Source organism: Megalobrama amblycephala, linkage group LG13, assembly GCF_018812025.1.
Source record: "Megalobrama amblycephala isolate DHTTF-2021 linkage group LG13, ASM1881202v1, whole genome shotgun sequence".
Lineage (NCBI taxonomy): Eukaryota > Metazoa > Chordata > Actinopteri > Cypriniformes > Xenocyprididae > Megalobrama > Megalobrama amblycephala.
In genome coordinates this window covers 7,868,568-7,876,083 of record NC_063056.1, presented here as the reverse complement: position 1 = coordinate 7,876,083, position 7,516 = coordinate 7,868,568, and the positions used below count along the sequence as shown (strand labels likewise).

The following is a 7,516-nucleotide window of genomic DNA, read 5'->3' as shown; positions in this document are numbered from 1 at the left end:
TGTCTATTGTGCGTTGCACAGACTTTTGTTTGGACATCTTGTTATTGAAATAAAAACTCAGTCAGCAGTCAAAGCCGACCCTGTCCTCTTCCTTCCCTATGAACTTGAACTTATTACACTGGTGCCGAAACCCAGGAAGGAAGAAGGGAGCCGCCGCCATGCACTCGACCTCTGCCCAGCCGTTTGCGGAGATCATCTCATCCCTCGCGGTCATGCAACAGGAACATCATCAAGCCCTGCTGGACCTGCGTATGGATCAGGAGCGCCGCTTTGAGGCCATCATACAGGTCCAGCAGGAAGACCGCGAGAGGTTCCGGAGCTGGATTGACCGGGAGGTTCGTGCGAAGACCATCAGTACACCCGCTGCACCCACCCACCTGCCGCTGAATAAAATGGGGCCACAAGATAACCCAGAGGCCTTCATGGACTTATTTGAAAAATCAGCAGAGGCTTCTGGGTGGCCCCGGGGGGAGTGGCCGGTGTGCCTGATCCCCCTGTTATCAGGAGAGGCGCAGGTGGCGGCGCAGCAGCTCCCTGTACAGAACCTCCTGGTCTTCGATGATCTCAAGCGGGCCATCCTTCAGCGCGTCGGCCGGACCCCGGAACAACATCGCCAGCGCTTCCGCTCATTGGGGCTGTGCGAGTCCGGCCGGCCATTCGTGATGGCCCAACAGCTCCAGGACTCCTGCCGCAAATGGCTGCTGGCCAATGGAAGCGACGTGGAGCAAGTCATCAATCGGGTGGTACTGGAACAGTTTACCACTCGGCTTCCGAAAAAAACTGCCGAGTGGGTCCAGTGCCACCGGCACCACATCGCTGGATTCGGCCATCCATCTGGCGGAGGACCATATGGTGGCGTGCCCAGGAGTTGGCGAACTCTTACCATCAATCTCTCTCTCTCCTTCTATTCCCCTCTCTCTCTCTCTAGACCTGTCCCTCTCCCATGTCTCGTCCACCCGGCCCGCCTCGTGTTCCACCGTGTTCTCCCCTCTCTCCGCGCCAACAATTTAACCCACTTTCTGCCACGAGAGCGGCAGGTAGGTCTGGGCCGGTCTGTTGGCGTTGCGGGGACCCGGAGCATTTCGTGGACAGGTCTCCTGTCATTGAGGTGGGGACAATGATCCATATTTTGCAATTATAAAAAAATAGGTTGTATCGAGTGACCCAAGACGCTCAGACAAAAGAAGATACAACCCAGTTGTTAGTTCCTAGGAGCCGCAGGGAAATGCTTTTTCAAGCGGCTCATTCTAATCCAATGGCTGGTCATTTAGGACAGGTGACGACACTAAATCGCCTCATGACCCATTTTTTTTGGCCGGGCATTTACGAGAATGTGCGCAGGTGGTGCGCGGCTTGTCGTGAATGTCAGTTGGTAAACCCACCGGCCACCCCAAAAGCGCCTTTGCGCCCTCTCCCATTAACCTGTTAACCAGCAGTGGCACGCCGACGCACCAAAGCTTCTTTGTTTAAATTAGCTCAAATTTACTGTTAGATTTAATGTAATTACCTTGACAAACTATACATCATTAAAAAGATCTAAGACTCGAGCTTCAATTTTTAATCTTTATTTTATTCTCAACATCGTATAGTGACCGTTATTTGTTAATATGCGTCGGGAGTTATGAATATGAGAAACGGAGTCGTTACCTTTTCATTGAAATATGAGCGTCAGCTTCAGCCATTGAGAAAAAAACTCTGTACGATCATCATGAAAAAACTCCACAAAATAACATCCCTCGGGGCTTTTAGCTTAAAAGCATGCACATTTGGAGAAATATTGATGGACTGTCATACGTTTATGTCAATTTGCTATACAGAGGATTAATATTTATTAAATTTTTACCCAAAACACGCTGTTGTCATTATATGAGTGCTGAATACACGGACTACTGTGTGTTCAAACCATACCAGTAGCCGGAGGGCGCTCTGTGCACCTTTAGTTCACAAATAATACATGAACAAGAGGCAGTCATGTGACATACACAGAACTAACAGAGGCTACCAGACTTCGCTATAATCATTGATATAAACATACAGAACGTCACTTTTGAAAGTAATAAATACACGATTGTGACGATATGTGGTTTATCTGTGTTCTTCGCGCCATGTCAGGTATTCATAATAGTAGATTATATTTATAATGCAATGCCAATCGAGATAGCTTTTCTCATTGTGCAGAATAGCCTAAAATGATATATTTTCTGTCTGATTTTTGATCCAAAGCCACATCACATCAAAGAAGGTTATTTAAAACAATCGACTAGTAAGTTTGGAGAAAAAAACGTGGTTTTAATCTTATAAATTGTCATGTTTTGATGGTGTGCTAAGCTAACATGCTAACAAGCCCAGAGATGCACCTGTTCTGAGCTATAATGTAAATAAATAATTTTTAATCGAAAAGCTCACTTTTTTTCTCTTTTTTCCAAGAAGGGCATTAGATACAGTTTGAAAGAAGGTGAAGTGAGAAGTTTGGTGAATGAAATGAGGGATTAAATCATCTTGAATAGAACATCAGTAATTATAATAGAGACAAAAGAAAAGAATAAGAGCCATAAGCTGGCTGGAGAGGTGTAAATGTGTTCAGGGGAGACTGAAACTGAATGGGGCTGTTAGCGCCACAAACACAATATAGACAATACCCTTGAATAGATGACAATAAACATCAGTTAACATTTTAGAGTCCTTTCTAAATAAAGTCTCATGACATGGTCTTGAAAAACATGTAATAAAACTCAGAGTTTTAAACCTATCATCTTCAGATTTGAAATATAACATGGTCAGACACGTGGCTTTAGCTGCAGTGCATTTCTAGATTGCCACAAGGCCAACTTCACTTTTATTTTCATAAATATATTTCATAAAAATAAATTTCTAATAACTTTTCAAAATTTCAAAGCTATTTTTAACTATTTTCCTCATTGTGACAATAATTAATTATGAGTTTACCATAAACTGCAAAGAGTCTGCTTTCAAATGAGACCTTACTTATGCTTTTAGTGCAAAGGGTTCATGAACTGTATCTGTTTTAGTTTGGGTATGTCATTTTTTGGGATTTTCCAAAAGCGGGGGTGCTGGCTAACAGGTTAATGCAGATCCCCCTCGAGAGAGAATTGGCATGGACCTCATCGGGCCATTAGAGCGATCAGCACGAGGACATCGTTTTGCATTAGTCATTGTGGATTATGCAACACGATATCCGGAAGCAGTGGCTCTCCGCAACATTTCCGCTAAGAGTGTTGCTGACGCACTGTTTTCTTTAATCTCCCGAGTGGGGATTCCTAAGGAAATCCTCACTGATCAGGGCGCGGTGTTTATGTCATGGACGTTACGTGAACTGTACGAATTATTGGGCATTAAATCGATTCGGACCGGTGTCTTTCACCCACAAACGGACGGGCTGGTCGAACGTTTTAATCGCACGCTTAAAACAATGATTCGTAAATTCGTTCAGGAAGACGCCAAAAATTGGGACAGATGGTTGGAACCCCTGTTGTTCGCTGTGCGAGAGGTCCCGCAAGCCTCCACAGGGTTTTCCCCCTTCGAGCTTCTCTATGGTCGTCAGCCCAGAGGGGTATTAGACGTCATAAGAGAAGCTTGGGAGGATGGACCTTCTCAATCTAAAAACGAATTTAAGTATGTGCTGGACCTGAGAACAAAACTCCACACTTTGGGGTGGCTCTCCATGGAGAATTTTTTTACAGGCCCAGGACAAACAGAGCCAGCTGTGTAACAGGGGGACCAATTTGCATAAATTTGCACTGGGAGATAAAGTGCTTGTATTACTCCCAACGTCAAGTTCAAAATGACTTGCAAAGTGGCAAGGACCGTTTGAGGTCACACGGCAAGTTGGAGAGCTCGATTATGAGGTAATACGCTCAGATAGGAGAGGAGCACGTCAAATTTATGACCTCAATCTCCTGAAAAAATGGAATGAGGAAGAATCAATGATGCTGGCGATGGTGATTAGCGGAGATGATGATCTTGGGCCAGAGGCGAATATAAAAAAACAATCTCTCACACTGGCCCCAGGGGGAGATCATCTCTTGCCCTCCCAGCTCATTGATTTAACCAGATTACAGGCAGAGTTTGCTGACATGTTTTCTCCCCTACCTGGCCATACAAACCTCATTCAGCACCATATCGAGACAGAGCCGGGCGTGGTGGTTCGCAGACGGCCATATCACTTACACAAGAGAAAAGTAGTTCAGGAAGAATTAGGAGCGATGCTTGAAATGGGGGTAATAGAAGAATCCAGCAGTAACTGGGCGAGCCCGATAGTTTTGGTTCCCAAAACAGACGGCTCAGTGCGGTTCTGTGTGGATTACCGCAAGGTGAATGCTGTGTCGAAATTCGACGTGTATCCAATGCCACGGGTGGACGAATTGCTTGACCGGCTCGGTACGGCTCGATTTTATTCGACACTGTACTTAACAAAGGGATATTGGCAGATCCCCTTGTCACCATTATCCAAAGAAAAGATGTGCGTGTGGAAGTAAGGTATCTGGGCAGGTGCGTCCCCAAATTGATAAGACAGCAGCGATTGCAACCTGTCTGTGCCCTAAGACCAAATAGGAGGTTAGACAGTTCCTCGGGCTGGCGGGATATTATAGAAGGTTTGTACCTAATTATTCGGACCTCACCAGCCCGTTGACTGATCTAACTAAAAAGGAGGCACCAGATACGGTCCAGTGGACGGAGCTGTGCCAGCAGGATGGCTCCCCGGCCTGAGTCGGGCGGTGGGGGTATGTGGTAAGGGGGGCATGGTTCAGCGAAGTCTGCAGCAGGAGAGAGCGTCAGGAGACGCATGGTGAGTGAGTGGGTTAAATGCAAATCACGAACACCTGCTTCTTATTCCACTAATTGGGCCAGAGACAGGATAAAACGCCAGGAGAAACATAAGTGTGTGAGAGAGAGAGGGACTGCTGACTGAGAGACACTGGGACTGAGCTGGAGAGCACTACTGGAGTGAAGCCCGTCTGTGGATGTGGATTGTTTATTGTGTGTTGCACAGACTTTTGTTTGGACATCTTGTTATTGAAATAAAAACTCAGTCAGCAGTCAAAGCCGACCCTGTCCTCTTCCTTCCCTATGAACTTGAACTTATTACACCGGAGCAACTTAATTGTCCAGCGTTCATTTGCCCGGGTCGTAACTATGCTCTATAGCGGATATGAATATCCAACTATCATGAAAACACTATTTAGTAGCAAGGTAACATTAGATCGACAGTTTAAGACAATAAATTTATAAGCACATAATACAAGACACTTCCTTTTAAAATTCTACAGGAGACTTTATTGATTATTCTAACACACACTAATGTCTAACACATACAAACACACGCATGCACATTCATACAAGTTGCCGAAGAAAGGAAGTGAGAAAGAAAGAGTTTTAAGAGAGAATGAAATGATGAGATCCCAATTAAGTTTCTAGCAAAATATGCACTTCATAAGACCTGGCCTGAACGAAACAATGAATCATTGATTTAATGCACCAGTTCAGCTATAGAATTTGGACGTACTTGCTTGTGTCTTTGACTGTGGAGTCTTTGATTGTTGGCGTCCTTGAGTTAGTTGGTTTGTTGCAGGTCCTTTCGGGTCCGGATTGATGTGCTGGCAAACGAATAGAGTCTCTCATGGGGGAAGTTTGAAGTTGAGGCGGCAAAAGAGTTGTTGGTTGAACTTTGTTGAAAAACTTAACTTAGAACACGAGACTCTCGACATAAAAAGAAAGGAAAGTTAAAGTAAAAGAATAGAAACGTGAGTGAGAATTTGGATGGCTTGAATGAACTGCTTGTCTGTTCTTTGTCTTAAGCCATATTACTCTGTTGTCTTTGTTCTGACTGTTCTCCATTCATAGTATACTCATCTGACTATTTAACCTTAGGTGTTTGTCCCACCTCTTTGAGAAGTTCTGGCCAATCAGTTATCACCCCTGTTTCAAAGGTGGTAATACAAGATTACAATTCAGACCTGATCTCTCTAAAAATAATAAGATACATTTTACACAGATTTTGTTCAAGCCAAACTCTAAATTGAAAATAGAGATTTGCATTCATACTAGACAAGGCATACTTTCAATCAACTGTTCAAAAGTTAGACAATTACACAAATTGCGAGTGTTCTAAGTGTAACCGGTCCTCTGCTGACCGCCGTTACCACTATCTGCGTTGTGTGTAAGAAGACTCAGGACACTTCTGATGTCGTTCACCAAAAAGGGATTTAATGTCAGCCAGAGCCAGCATTAACTTCACTCCATCTGTTGATTAATATGAATAAAGTTCATATCTCTCTCTTGTGGGTGTTTCATAAGACAAACCTCTCCCCAGCATAACCAATGTGAACTCATTTTGTGTTACAATAGAAAAAATAAACATTAACATTGAAACATTACAGTATTAACACAGTACAAAAGAATAAAAGGACATCAAAAGACAATAAAGAGTGAAATACCTGTTGATTAATATGAATAAAGTTCATATCTCTCTCTTGTGGGTGTTTCATAAGACAAACCTGTATGATATAACATTTGTTAGCTGATTGATAACTCTAAACCATGCGAATAGCATATCATACGGCCCACACGATATAACTTTATATTCTCAATCCACTCACGTATAAAACATACAACAGAACACTGCAAATAGTCTCAGTACTATTTACAATAAGATATTTAGTCGATTTATAAACTTTGTCAACATATTTCACTCGTAAAATGCAGAGCTCAGAAAAACGCTTACCTCTCCCCAGCATAACCAATGTGAACTGGCGAGAGGCGCGCAGTCACTCGAAAATGGCGTCAGCAAAGCGCCAGAAGAAAATGTCAAAATAAAAGTCTCTAAATAGTGAACAGTAGAATCAACATATTACTCAAAGAAAACGGGAATAAATAAATATAAAATACATTTGAAGGATTTTAGTGAAAAGCAATGTGTAACATTCAAATTGTATTTACTTTAACTCGTTACATAAGCATAAATGGTCACATGTATAATGTGTAGACATCAAATATCAAATTATGCAGTAAAGGTGTTTGATAAGTCCATTTAGAACAGTTTGATGCAGTTTGTTTGTGAACACAGTCTTTGTGATTTTTCTTGTGGATTTTCAACTGTCATTTAGAGGTCACTCAGAAGAAATAGGCCTGCGTTGTTTCTCTGTCTCTTTTGATCTGGAGATCAAAGACTCTTTATCTTCCTGTGGCTCAAGTTGTGTTGTCTTTTCATCCATTTGGCTTTACAAATCGCTAAGTGTGACACCTTTCTCCTCAGTCAGGAAGCATGTGTGGCCATAAAAGTACCTAGCAGGGGTTGTTCTGTAGATGGACTGGAGCGAAAATTAGATTCTCTGAGTTTGGGTCCTGCAATGTTGATTTGGGCCTCTGGAATTACGTTTTGAAAGAATCATCTGAAAGGTGGGTTCATCCTCGATCCCTACACTTGACAGATTGTTGTAGTACCTCAGTTCAAGCGGCCTGTGACCCTACATACCATTTTTCAAGTTCAACTCCATCA

At 43.1% G+C, this 7,516-nt stretch overlaps 1 long non-coding RNA gene across 1 annotated transcript; it reads right to left on the bottom strand.

Annotated features, from left to right (window-relative positions):
- Positions 1-6,135: 6,135 nt before the first annotated feature.
- Positions 6,136-7,025, bottom strand: LOC125243807. Its single transcript, XR_007179130.1, has 3 exons — positions 6,743-7,025; positions 6,456-6,515; positions 6,136-6,261 (listed from the first exon to the last, which is right to left on the bottom strand). It is a non-coding gene; the product is annotated as an uncharacterized LOC125243807 (long non-coding RNA).
- Between the last annotated feature and the right edge of the window lie 491 nt (positions 7,026-7,516).